At 42.3% G+C, this 13,180-nt stretch overlaps 1 pseudogene; it reads left to right on the plus strand.

Annotated features, from left to right (window-relative positions):
• Positions 1-1,041: 1,041 nt before the first annotated feature.
• LOC142443197 (protein C1orf43 homolog) lies at positions 1,042-11,753 on the plus strand (annotated as a pseudogene).
• Positions 11,754-13,180: the final 1,427 nt, after the last annotated feature.

Here is a 13,180-nt window from a genome sequence, read left to right on the forward strand (position 1 = left end):
CCTCTCCACTTGCCTGCCTAGGTGTATCCTTGATGGAGATCAGCTTTCTGAGGACAAACCGGGGACCATTGTCATGAGTCTTGCCTTGACTTGCTTTGTGTAAAAGCCCTGGACCTATCTTGTAAGTCCCTTTAATAATGTGCATGTCCTAATCATGGTCCCATTCCTGTTGCTGTAGTCCCATCTGTACATGTGATTTATTAATCTGCCGCCAATCATGATCCATACAATGTCTTTTGTTCTATGTCCTGTTTATTCAGGGTCCCGACTGAATCCTTGTTGTTGTTATCAGTTGTTATTTTGACTTCATGCTATTGGCCTCCCTTAAATATATGGTGTGTGTGCGTGTGCGTGCACATGCGTGCGCGTGCCTTTTGTTACCTTCTAAGTATAATAAATGATCTCTTTAAATTATATTTGACATAGGGTTTACTTTTCTACCCTAGCACACAATTTAAGGTCATAATTGACTCAAGGTACAGTTCTCCTTTCAGACAGAATCTTGACAGACATACCTGCAGGTAAGGTCAGACTCTGCAGCCTCCTGGTCTCTGTCCTGAATGAGCAAATGTTACAAAGTTCTTTTAGCACTGCAGATAAATGGTTGCTCCGCCCCTTAGCCTCAGACCAAATGCACTCACCTCTGTGTGGGTTGGGCAGTCTAGTTACCATGAGAGGTTCTCAGATGTACACTACTTCACCTACTAACTTCCTGCCCAAAGGCACTGAGCTCTTTTGTTGTGTGACCTCTAATCTCATTGTTCTCTCTCAGTCTCTTTGTTTTGCTACCACCATGTCTCTGTTGCTGCTCCTTCCCATCGCTTTCTCTTTTGTATCATAGCTCTCTGTCTTTTGGATTGAAGAGTTTCAATAAAAGAATCTAGGATGTGTCCCCCCATCCCTGCAAGCCACCATGTTTTCTCACTTAGTCTTTCCCCATAAGGAAATGGCCGGGGAGCTCCAAGAAACACAGACGAACTCAGGCTGATGAGTCAAGGCAATGAGGTAAACCAGAACAGCTCTGTGTAGGGTGGGAAGGCCATGGCGTCCAGTAGTGACTGGCTGTCCGGGGTGAATATCGTGCTGGCGATGGCCTACGGGAACCTGCTGTTTGTACTGCTATTTATTTTTGTGAAAAGGCAAATCATGCATTTTGCAATGTAATCTCGGAGGGGCCCTCATGTCCCTGTGGGACACAATGCCCCCAAGGATCTGAAAGAAGAGATTGATATTCAACTATTCAGAGTTCCAGATTGCAAGTAGGAACCCTGGCTCCTTGCAGATGATGATGCCAGGCTACCACAGCTGGAAACCCAGGGAAATAAAAAGTGCTGCAACTGTCTGTCCAAGAGATAACTCTGGACGCCATTCCTGCCTCTGAGATCCCATTTCACAGGGAAGGTCAGCATCCCCTTTCCCTAAAGGGCAGAAATTTCCATTCCTACCTGCTTGATCTTTGTAACAAGACTACTCCTTTCAAGGATATGCGCAAGGCCCCCATTGATACCCTGCTGCATGACTATGTGGCAGTCAGCTGTGGGACAGGGGTCTTTTGTCCAGAGTGAGTCCCTGCACTATCAGGAGGCCCTGACTGAGCTGGCCACTGTGGTCAAAGCAGGAAGTGGGAGCTCTCAGTGACCCCACCAGTCAGCAGCCAGAGACCTTACCCAATCTCCTGAAGTCTCCCCACCTACCTTCCAGTCAGAAGAGTAAACATGGCAAGCCCTTCCTCGAATTGAAGAGCTTTAAGGACAAGTGTAATACCCTGGGGAGTACGCTGATGGGCCTGACACACTCGCTGGAGATGAGCCAGGACTGGAGTGTGCTTGCCAGGCAATCCTCAGGTTAGCTGGCTGGTGGGCTTGCACTCTTGCCCGACTCTCCCGATGTGTGCAAGATCATGCCTGGAAGACCTTGGGGGATATTTCTGAACAACAATTAAAACTGTTTCCCCCTAACCCCCCAAAAAAGAATCTTGGATCCAGGCTCTTCTTCTTTGATGGTAGTGAGATCCCAGTTTCTGTTTCTGAAATGGCTCAATTAAACCGAATGTGATGCCCAGTGTGACTAATTCCCATGTTAGGTTTTCAGACATCTTATTTGTGTAGCCACAAGGGTACCAATGTATTGTTGGGCAAGCTGCCCAATCCTCTTAAACCAAAAACCCAAACTCAGTGCTATCGAGTTAACACTGACTCATAGAGAGCTTATAGGGTAGAACTGCCCTGTGAGTTTCAGTCTGTATCTTTTTAGCAGATTAGAGAGCCGTGTTACACTTGGGAGAAGAAAGCACCATCTTTCTTTTGAGTTTCCAACTGCTGACTTTGGGGTTAGTAGCCCAACAGTAACCACTATGCCACCAGGGCTCCTTTGCTTCATTCACATTGGCGGGTGACAAACCCACGTAAATATTTGAAAGGAGTTAAGGGGCCATAGCTAGAAAGACTGTATGCTTGTATAGGCCAACTAGCAAACTACATTAGGTACTACAAATAATGCTACAGTAAAAGCATTGTTTACCTTGGGATTGAAAAGTGCACTCACTGGGGTGGGGGGATGCATACTTCTTACTTCATTTCCCTCTAAATAAAGTTTCAATCTAATATGATACATAAGTGTTTATTTTGGAGCCCTGGTTTTGACATGTATTAAGAGTTGGACTGCTAACCTCATGGTCAGAGGTACAAACCCACTACCTGCCTGTCATGGCTTTAGACTCTCAGAAACTCTGTGCAGCAGTTTTTTTGTGACCTATTGGGTTCTTATACATCTAACTCTACATGATGGTGAGTTTTAAAGTGTTTCTAAAGTGATTGTACAATGTATAGTTCCTCTAGAAATTCACTTTCAGTTTATAATAGCTTCTTATATAGGCCATTTAAAATGTTTCCAGATGATTTAATTAACATAATCATCTTCGAAGTTCACTGATTTTTCATTCACCTTGAGAGTCATGCAATAAGGAATTGATAGTTCTGTATGCTGTCAGGTAGGGATCCAGCTTCCCCCCCCCGCCTTCTTTTGGCATGTATATTTGATTGTCCAATCTCTTTCTTATAAAGTCATCTTTTACTCACATGTCTGAAAATTAAGAGTTTTTGATTTATTGGGCATGGTATAAGCACATTTTCCATCACTCAGTAAGGGCACTGTTAACAGGATTGGGGACTTTGTATTAAGAAGAGGGACAGAACAGTAACAGCATCTGGACCTACAGGTTATGTATTACTCACAATTTATTCTCTCATCAGCCTGCAAATTGGGTGTCAATAGCAGCACAGAATAAAGAGGAAGAAGTGCCTGGTTTGGGCATTATTATTTCTGGGATGTCCCCATGAGAGATTGAAATTTGTGAGCATCGTTAGAGCTGATCCACATAAGACAAACATAGAGCATCCCAGTTGCTGGCAGTGTTATAAGCACCAAAGAAAATGACCAAGGCTCAGGTGCTTCTGATGTGTTTTATCCTTTTCTGTATTTCCTACTGGAATTGTAGAAGCCTGTATAATACTGATTCAGTTCATTGGAAAAGTGGAAATTTGAAATCATAGAAGTTATAGATAAACTCTGATTCTGATTTCAACATTAGGCAGGAGATTAGGAATATGTATATTGATCATATACATATTGACTATATATTGACATTGAACTAAACTATTGACATTGAACATAATACATCACTGAGAATTGTTTGGATGACATTCTTTCAATTCATTATTCTATGGCCAAACCATGAGAATCAATCAAATGACATGCCCTGCCTAGTTTTGGTTTTTTTTAATCATTTTTTGGGGGGATCATGCAACTCATCAAAATCCATACATACATCTGTGTGTCAAGCACATTTGCACATTTGTTGCCATCATCATTCTCAAACATTTTCTTTCCAATTGAGCCCTGGATATTAGATCCTCAATATTTTCCTCCCCCTTCACACCTCCTCCCTCACTAACCCTTGATAATATTTAAGTTATTATTATTTTTTCATGTCTTACACTGTCCCATGTTTCCCTTCACCCATTTTTCTGTTGTACATCCCCCAGGGAGGGGCTTATATGTATTTCATTGTGATAGGTTCCCCTTTTTTCCCCTACCTCCCCCTGCCCCTCCTGGTGTCTCTACTCTCATTATTGGTCCTGAGGATTTTATCTATCCTTGATTCCCTGTGTTTCCAGCTCCTATCAGTACCAGTGTACATCTTCTGGTCTATCTGAATTTGTAAGGTAGAACTGGCATCATGATAGTGGGGGGGGGGAGGAAAGAGGAAAGAACACAAAGAAAGTTAGATGTTTCATTGGTGCTATACTTCACCCTGACTGGCTGTTCTCCTTCCCATGACCCTTCTGTAAGGGGATGTCCAGTTGCCTATAGATGGGCTTTGGGTCTCCACTCTACCCTCTCCCTCATTCACAATGATATGATTTTTTTGATCATTTATGCCTGACATCTGATCCCTTTGACACCTCGTGATCAAACAGGTTGATGAGCTTCTTCCATGTAGGCTTTGTTGCTTCCCAGCTACATGTCTGCTTGTTTGTCTTCAAGCCTTTAAGACCCCAGATGCTATATCTTTTTATAGCCAGGCACCATCAGCTTTCTTTTTTTTTTTTTTTTATGACCATGCTTTATTTATTTATTTATTTATGTTTTAATTTTTTTATTTTAACAATTTATTGGGGCTGATACAATTCTTTTCACAGTTCATACATATACATACATCAATTGTATAAAGCACATCTGTACAGTCTTTGCCCTAATCATTTTTTTCTCTTTTCTTCTTTTACATTTTATTAGGGACTCAAACAACTCTTACCACAATCCATACATATACATACATCAATTGTATAAAGCACATCCACACATTCCCCGCCCCAATCATTCTCAAAGCATTCGCCCTCCACTTAAGCCCCTTGCATCAGGTCCTCTTTTCCCCCCCCTCCCTCCCCATTCCCCCCTCCCTCATATGCCCTTGGTAATTTATACATCGTTATTTTGTCATATCTTGCCCTATCCGGAGTCTCCCTTCCCCCCTTCTCTGCTGTCCCTCTCCCAGGGAAGAGGTCACATGTGGATCCCTGTAATCAGTTCCCCCTTTCCAACCCACTCACCCTCCACTCTCCCAGCATCGTCCCTCACACCCTTGATCCTGAAGGTATCATCCACCCCGGATTCCCTGTACCTCCAACCCTCATATGTACCAGTGTACAGCCTCTGTCCCATCCAGCCCTGCAAGGTAGAATTCGAATCATGGTAGTTGGGGGGAGGAAGCATCCAGGATCTGGGGGAAAGCTGTGTTCTTCATCGATACTACCTCACACCCTAACCCCATCTCCTCTCCTAAACCCCTCTATGAGGGGATCTCCATTGGCCGACACTTGGGCCTTGGGTCTCCACTCTGCACTTCCCCCTTCATTTAATATGATATATATATACACATATACACATACATATCTACATATACACATATATACACATACATACACACACTTATATCTTTTTTTTTTTTGTGCATGATGCCTTATACCTGGTCCCTTGGGCACCTCGTGATCGCACTGGCCGGTGTGCTTCTTCCATGTGGGCTTATTTGCTTCTGAGCTAGATGGCCGCTTGTTCACCTTCAAGCCTTTAAGACCCCAGACACTATCTCTTTTGATAGCCGGGCACCATCAGCTTTCTTCACCACATTTGCCTTTGCACCCGCTTTGTCTTCAGTGGTTGTGTCGGGAAGGTGAGCATCATGGAATGCCTGGTTAATAGAACAAAGTGTTCTTGCATTGAGGGAGTACTTGAGTGGAGGCTCAATGTCCATTTGCTACCTTAATACAAAAACCTGTAAATAATGCCCATAGATCTATTTCCCCATCATCATATATAAATATATATTTGTACATGCCTGTATTAGGCGTCTATCAATGCCCTTTGCCTCCTTTTTCCTTTCTTTATTTTCTTTTACTTTCTTCTTGTTCAACTATCACATTCAGCCTTCATTTGGGTTTTAGTAATTCCTCTCAGTTACATTACCCTTGATCAAGCCCTACTAGGTCTCCTACACCCTCCTCGCATCAATTTTGAATCACTTGTTGTTTCCTTGTCCTTGGATTTGTTAACACCACTTCTTTTCCCTCTGCCTTCCCTTCATCCATGTTCCCCGCCCCCTGGAACAGTTGATCCCTTTGTTTTCTCCTCCAGATTATTTATCCTACCTATCTTTTCTAGAGAGAAGTGCAAGGATAATAATATGCACAGAAAACAACATAGCAAAACAAAGCAACAAAAGACAATAAAACTATAACAATACAACCAACAACAACACAAAGAAAAGCTTGTAAATAGTTCAAGGTCTGTTTGTTGACCATTAGGAGTGCTTTCCAGTTGAGTCTGATGGGGTTCCATGGCCTGGACCCAAAGTCTACTTTTGGTATTTCCTGGGGACTTCATTGCTCTGTTGCACTTGCTGTCCTGTTGCACGCCCTTAGTGTTTCACCTCAGTGTGGTGGGGTCAGATTGGGTGCAATTCCTGCACTCTTTCCACTATTATTCCCCATAATGCTATGGGTCTCTGAGGGATGGTGTGTTTCCTATTTGGGCTGGCCCTATGATTCTCTCTGTGCTTTGGCTGCTCTGAGCGGGAATATCACCCTCCAGACTTTGTGGGCCAGCATGTATTCCACTCTCTCTTCCTCTCCCTTCATTTACTTCTGTGTCCCCTGGTCTGATATGTCCCTCCCCCTGAGCTTTAGCGTCAGTGCTGTCCTCTGAAGTGAATTCTTCTGCGGGAGGTGAACTGTCCACATAGTTGGGATTGGCGCTGGCCCCTCAGACCTTTCTATTGGCTCCCTGCTTCATGCTTGTATGTTGCATTCACATCTTGGTACACTGGGTTGAAGTCTGATCCCTCTTTCTCTGTGGAGATATAAACAATACCCTCCCCTTGGGTGGGTTAGTGCCCTGTTCCCCTGCTACCAATGTCTTTTTCATTCTCCCCACCCCCCTTTTTAGTTGGCTTCCATATGTATCCCTGGATGATTTGATCTGGCCCGTGCCATACTCCCTGGACCTCATGTCAGGAATGTTTGTATATAGTAGCTTTTTCCTATGACCCTTTTGCACCTTTAAGCTTACCTCAGCAGACGTATGTTGTACTTGTCCTTTTGTGCTTGGCTTTCTCTGCTCAGCATAATTTCCTCCTGTTCTTCCCATGCAGCAATGTCCTTCACGTGTTTATCACTGCTTTTAGGGATGCGTAGTACTCCATTGTATGTATGTACCATAGTGTTTTAATCTATTCACCTGTTGATGGAAATTTGGGTTGTTTCCAACTCCTTGATTATGCCTAGTTTTTAAGGAGAAATAAGATCACCTCTTTAGGACCGTTCAGTATTCCATGGGATTTTTCTCTGATTAAGTCTCCTTAATGCTTCTTTCTGAAGATGATATGTTACATATTCTCCCAAACGGCCCCATTATCATTAATGCATCTAAAATGGGACTTGTAGCAATTGTAGTTTAAAAAATGGGTGATAGCTTTTCACTTCCTCTAAGTATAGAAGTAGGAGGGAGAAACACCCATCAACATCAGCCCTGATTCATCTGAGGCAGAGTTTAAACAGACCTGTACCTGCCAGTCGTTTTCCAGTTCTGACACCAGTGTCTTTCCCACAGTCTTCTGTTACTCAGCTCATTAATTTTTGCAGTGGCCATGTGCAAATTACAGTCCAGAGTCACAGGTACAAATCTTATTCAGTAACAGTTTGTAATTTGGTATCAGAATTAATAGGCTACCCATTGGCATTCATATTAAAGAACCATGTAGGCAAATTTGCTCTTCTTCAGGGCAGGCCTGTTCTCTCTGTCCCTTTCAGACATTTAGCCCTTGAAGGTAGGCTCATTTCATGGTTTCTTCTCTCTAGGCTCCTCTCAGCTCCTTAAGGGATTTCATCTTCTTGATCTTGCCTGCCTGTCCCATATTTTGGCTGAAAAGCCCTTTCTGGACCTGTTACAATTGGCTCTGTCATGTGTCCCTTCTGCCCTCGGCATTATCTCCATTGGTACTCATGAATATTACAGTGCATTGTGCAGGAGCAGCAGTAGACCAGTCCCTAGGAGGTAGAGGTTCACGATGTTCCTTGATTTGCTCTGCAGTATCTCACAAAACTAAATAGCCATCAGGTAAATAACTCTTCAGGATGTGGAAGCCTGTGAATCTCAAATGTCAGGCAGCAAACTCTTGGCTCATGGAGTGGAGGAAGCACCCAAATCAGGTCACACAGGCAGCTTACAGTTTCAGGGATGTCATGGAAATGGCTCCTGAATGTCTGCAAGCTGGCAAATCCCTAATCCCTGGGTTCATTCTGAACTATGTGGCTGCAGGGGCTAACAAAACCAAATCAACTGTTCAGATAACAGGCCAGTGTCCCACTGCCTCATCTCAACAATACCTGCAGGCAGTTCTCTCTTTCTTGATATGATGGCTTCTTGGTTCAAACTAGCACCTTCCCAGATTAGGAGGGGCCCCTTAGAGAGCATGTGATGAAAGAAGGCAGGTGGAAGAGGACCTTTTAGTTAAAGTTAAGTCAATACTGCTTGAAGGTGGCTGAGAAGAATTTTTCCTAAGGCTGACAGGAAATGCTTGTCCTAAGGCGGTTTCTAAGAGTTTCCCGCACTCAGGAAGGGACATAAACCCTATGAATTTTTTGTTTAGGGATCTGAGTTATAGCTTCTTATTCCTGATCCCAAGTTTTACCTTGTTCATTAATAGTCCACTTTGATCTATGAGTTTTGTGTGGCCATCACAATGGATTATCAAACCCACAAGTGAGAGAAAGAGTGGTGTGGGAGGAATGACTTGTGTAAGAATTGACCAAAAATGTTGGAGAGCTGAGCTCTGTTTGACCTCCCCCATCTGCACTGTTCCTGATAGCGGGTGCCACTGAAGGTGCAGAGCCTTGTACGCTGGTGATGCTTCTAGGACTCCACATTCCATTGCACAGTGCACTGTAAACTTGTTTGGTAATATAAACAGGTGTTTATCTACTTTGTGTGAGTATAAATCAGCTACTTCTAGCTCATTCGGCTCATTCACTGGTACTCAAAATTCTAATTTTATGAGTGGGTGGATTACTTTGGTGGTACAGAGGGCCCCAACACCCGAACCTTAGGAGTGGCATTGCAATTGTGGCAAATATTAAAAGACAGAGAGAAGACAGCCGGACACAGGGGCTCTCTTCCCATGGCAGGCCTGAGAGAGTGAATGTATTTTCCAGTGGGCATTCATTCATAGGCACACACCTCATGCAGTTAGCATATACATAGTCAATGGTATATAAGTGAGTGAGTATAATATAAGTGAGTAACTTGACAAGCAAGAAGGTGAGTCACCATCTTGACCTAATGCTGCTTGGCCTCAAACCTGCCCTGAGCCCTCCCCAGACATTTGCTACATTTTATGGCTGACTGGCTACAGAACCTGATTATTCTAATTTACAGATAACCTTCAAGCACAGTGAAGCAACTAGGCAGAGAAATGATTCTTCTACTACTGTGTTTCAACCAAAATAAGACACTGTTTTCTATTTATTTTTCCTCAAGAAGACACACTATGGCTGATTTCCAGGGGATGTCTTATTTTTATTAAGTATGGCACAACAATCTACATTTATTCAAACATAGTTAAGTTACCTTATTGTGGAACATCAACCCTCAGTGCTGAGTAAAATGGCAGCCACAGCTTTACTTCTTCCCCCTGAAGACACACCATACCTAAAGCAGAGCGCCCTGCTCCTCACTTCACTAAGGAGACTTTTACATTCACTGTCTATGTCTCCCTCTCTGCCTCAGCTTGCAGCACGCACAGAACAACCGGGACCTGACAGTGGGGCACGATCAGGTTGATGGAACTGCCCACACCCCTCCCATCATCTCCGAGATAGCAGCTGTCACGATGGGGCAGGTGAGAAGGGCTGTCCATCTTCATTAACTCTCTTTGGCGGTATGCTGCATAGCCATGCCTTTCACTATGTCTTATTTTCGGAATATGGCTTATATTGCACAATTACTTAGATATTCTGCTATGGCTTATTTTATGGGTCTGTCTTATTTTTGGAGAAACACAGTATGATAGCTCTTTTAAGACTGCTCCTTCATGGAGAGCTATTGTTGGATGCACAGTATTTGGCCTGGAAAACGTGTATTTGAAAACATTTCTTTATTAGAACAATGGAGATCTTTCGGAAAATAAGGCTAGTTTTCCATGCCCATGGTTGCAAGTGTAGAAAACAAGGTCAAATGCTTTCTACCAAGTCCTTAGTTTACCACACACTATGGAATGCACTAGCACAGAATAGCTTTTATTGCTGTTTTGCTCTCTTTACTGTAAGATATATATATATATATTAAATCTGTAGCTTTTTAAAATCTTCAAATGGAAAATATGTCATCCAATAGACTCCTCTTACTACAGGAATCACTGACATTCAATGACGTGGCTGTAAAATTCACCCGGGAGGAATGGCAGCTCCTGAACCCTGCTCAGAAGAAGACCCTATATCAGGATGTGATGTCGGAGAACTATTGCAACCTGGTTTCCATTGGTGAGGAGAATTCTCGAGTCATTGGCCTCCTCACTGGCTTTTCCTATCTTAGGTGTTAAATTCTTTGCAGTGTCTGTGGTTTTCTTGAAGAGGTAGATTCTCATTGCATTCTCTGGTACTAAGTTAGTGAGTAAAGTCTTCTACTCTTGCGAGAACACCTTTTACTGTGTTCCTTTGAACACAATTTTCCTAGAAACACAACAGTCTGCAGGCTTTACAAACCGTAGGTTAAATTTGGTATGTCTAAGATTCTGTAATTTCTTATGAACCGGTAATCTAGTTGTTACCTCAGAAGCTTCCTCTCAATAGGAACAAGGAGAAATGTGGTCGTTTTTAGAGAAAAGCTATAGTGGAAATTTTTCAGGTGCGTGGTCAAAATGCCTTAAGGGGAATTGGCCGGGGAGGTTGATTCAACAGGTAGAAGGCCTCACATCCATCATAGGTGTCGGATAATACATAAAAGTGTGTGCTCCTTCGAATGTGAGACCTCACTTTTCCTACCAGTTGCAAAAAGTATTCCTGTAGCTCTTCTGAAATTAGATTTTTAGATTTCCATTTATTTGATTTAAATTATTATATGTCTGTGTCCATAATTTTCTTTAAGGTTGTCAAACTTTCCCTTTTATATGCTTCTACCTTACTAGGAAAGTCCATCTTGCAAGCCTCTCTCCAAACAGAGAACTTGGAGTACATAATTGTCCCCAGAATACAACACATTCCTCCACTACTGAGCAAGCATGGATCTTGAAATCCCACCATAAATAGGTCTCCATTTGTGTTTCCTTAGCTTTCCCCCTTGGAGTTTCTCTATTTTTGTTATTACTTCATAACTAATTTTGATACTGTTATGAATTGGGTGACCCCTGTGAAAGGGTCCTTTGATCCCCAAAGGGGTCATAACCCACAGGTTGAGAACCACTACTCGAAAGGTTTTGGTTTCCATTTTCTCATTTTTTTCTCCTCTCCCTTTAAAGTTTGCTTCATTCTAGTGACATAAGTTATTTCTGTTTTCTAATGGAGATGGTCATATTGCCGTCTCTGTTGGAATTGTTTAACAGACATATTTTCCCATAGTTTATTCTTTTTGGTGAAATACATGTGTGACTTCTGTTATTTTAGGTATCTAAGATCATCTTCCCAGCAAGAAAATTGTTATCAACTTAGGATATCCTTTAGCACTGTACCTTCAATTTTTTCTACCTGTAAGATTTTTAAAAATATCATTTTACTGGGGACTCATACAGCTCCTTTCACAAGCCATCCATACATTAATTGTGTAAAGCATATTTGTACATTTTTCACCCTCATCATTCTCAATGCATTTGCTCTCCCCTTAAGCCCTTGGCATCAGCTTCTCATAATTTCCCCTACCTCCCCACTCCTTCCTCCCTCATGAACACTTGATAATTTATAAACTATTATTTTGTCATATTTTACACTGTTTAATGTCTCCCTTCACCCAGTTTTCTGTTGTCCATACCCATATGTAGATCCTTGTAATAGGTTCCCCCTCTCTACTCCACCCTTCCTCTGCCTTCCTGGTATTGACACACTGTGGTCCTAAAGGGATCATCCAACCTGGATTCCCTGTGTTTCCAGTTCCTATCTGTACCAGTGTACATCCTCTGATCTAGCTGGATTTGTAAGGTAGAATAGGGATCATGATGGGGGCAGAGGGGGTGGTGGTAGGGAACATTTAGGAACTAGAGGAAAGTTGTATGTTTTGTCTTTGCTACACTGCACCCTGACTGGCTTCTCTCTTCACCACAACCCTTCCTTAAAGGGATGCCCAATTGCCTACAGATGGGCTTTGGGTCTCCACTCTGCACTCCCCCTCATTCACAATGATACGATTTTTTTTTGTTCTGATGATGTCTGATACCTGATCCCTCTGATAACTCGTGATCACACTGGTTGGTGTGCTTCATCCATGTGGGCATTGTTGCTTCTTAGCAAGATGGCTCAGTTTTTTTTTTAATTGCCAGTTCCTCCAATAATTTTGTAAGTGCAATGGACATTATTAACATCCTGCTTTCTTTCTTATTTTCTTTTCATTAAATGCATGTCTGATGCATATTCCTTACTATGCAGTATGCCGTCTTAAGCCCACACCTTCTTAACAGGTCTAAAACCTAAAAGATGCGTTGCTGCTTCTAAAGAACATTTTGGCTCTATATTCCACCACTGATTTTGTTGTTGTTGTTATTGAAACAGTGCAGAGTATATTCAATATTGCTGTCTTTTTAGTATTCTTTTGGTTTCCAGGTGTATGATGTCCATGGTGTCATCCGACAACTTATCTGGTCTTCGGTCATTAGTGTTCAGTCATCAGTGTTCAAATCCTCAAGTTTATTCTTCAGATAGTCTCTACGCTCTGTGATCTAAATCCTTTGGCCAGCTTCAACTTGCATTTGAGGAAATTTTATCAGTCAACTTGTGTGTCATTTCTTTCACTAAAGCCACATTTTCCAATTACTCATATTGTTCCCAAATTTTACATTAATCGCTGCACATGATTGTATCGTTGATCAGTGTCAGGTTGCAAAAGTTATGCAAAATTTTCAATATATATATTTTTAATTATTTTATTT

Source organism: Tenrec ecaudatus, chromosome 3 (genome assembly GCF_050624435.1).
Source record: "Tenrec ecaudatus isolate mTenEca1 chromosome 3, mTenEca1.hap1, whole genome shotgun sequence".
NCBI classification, from domain to species: Eukaryota; Metazoa; Chordata; class Mammalia; order Afrosoricida; family Tenrecidae; genus Tenrec; species Tenrec ecaudatus.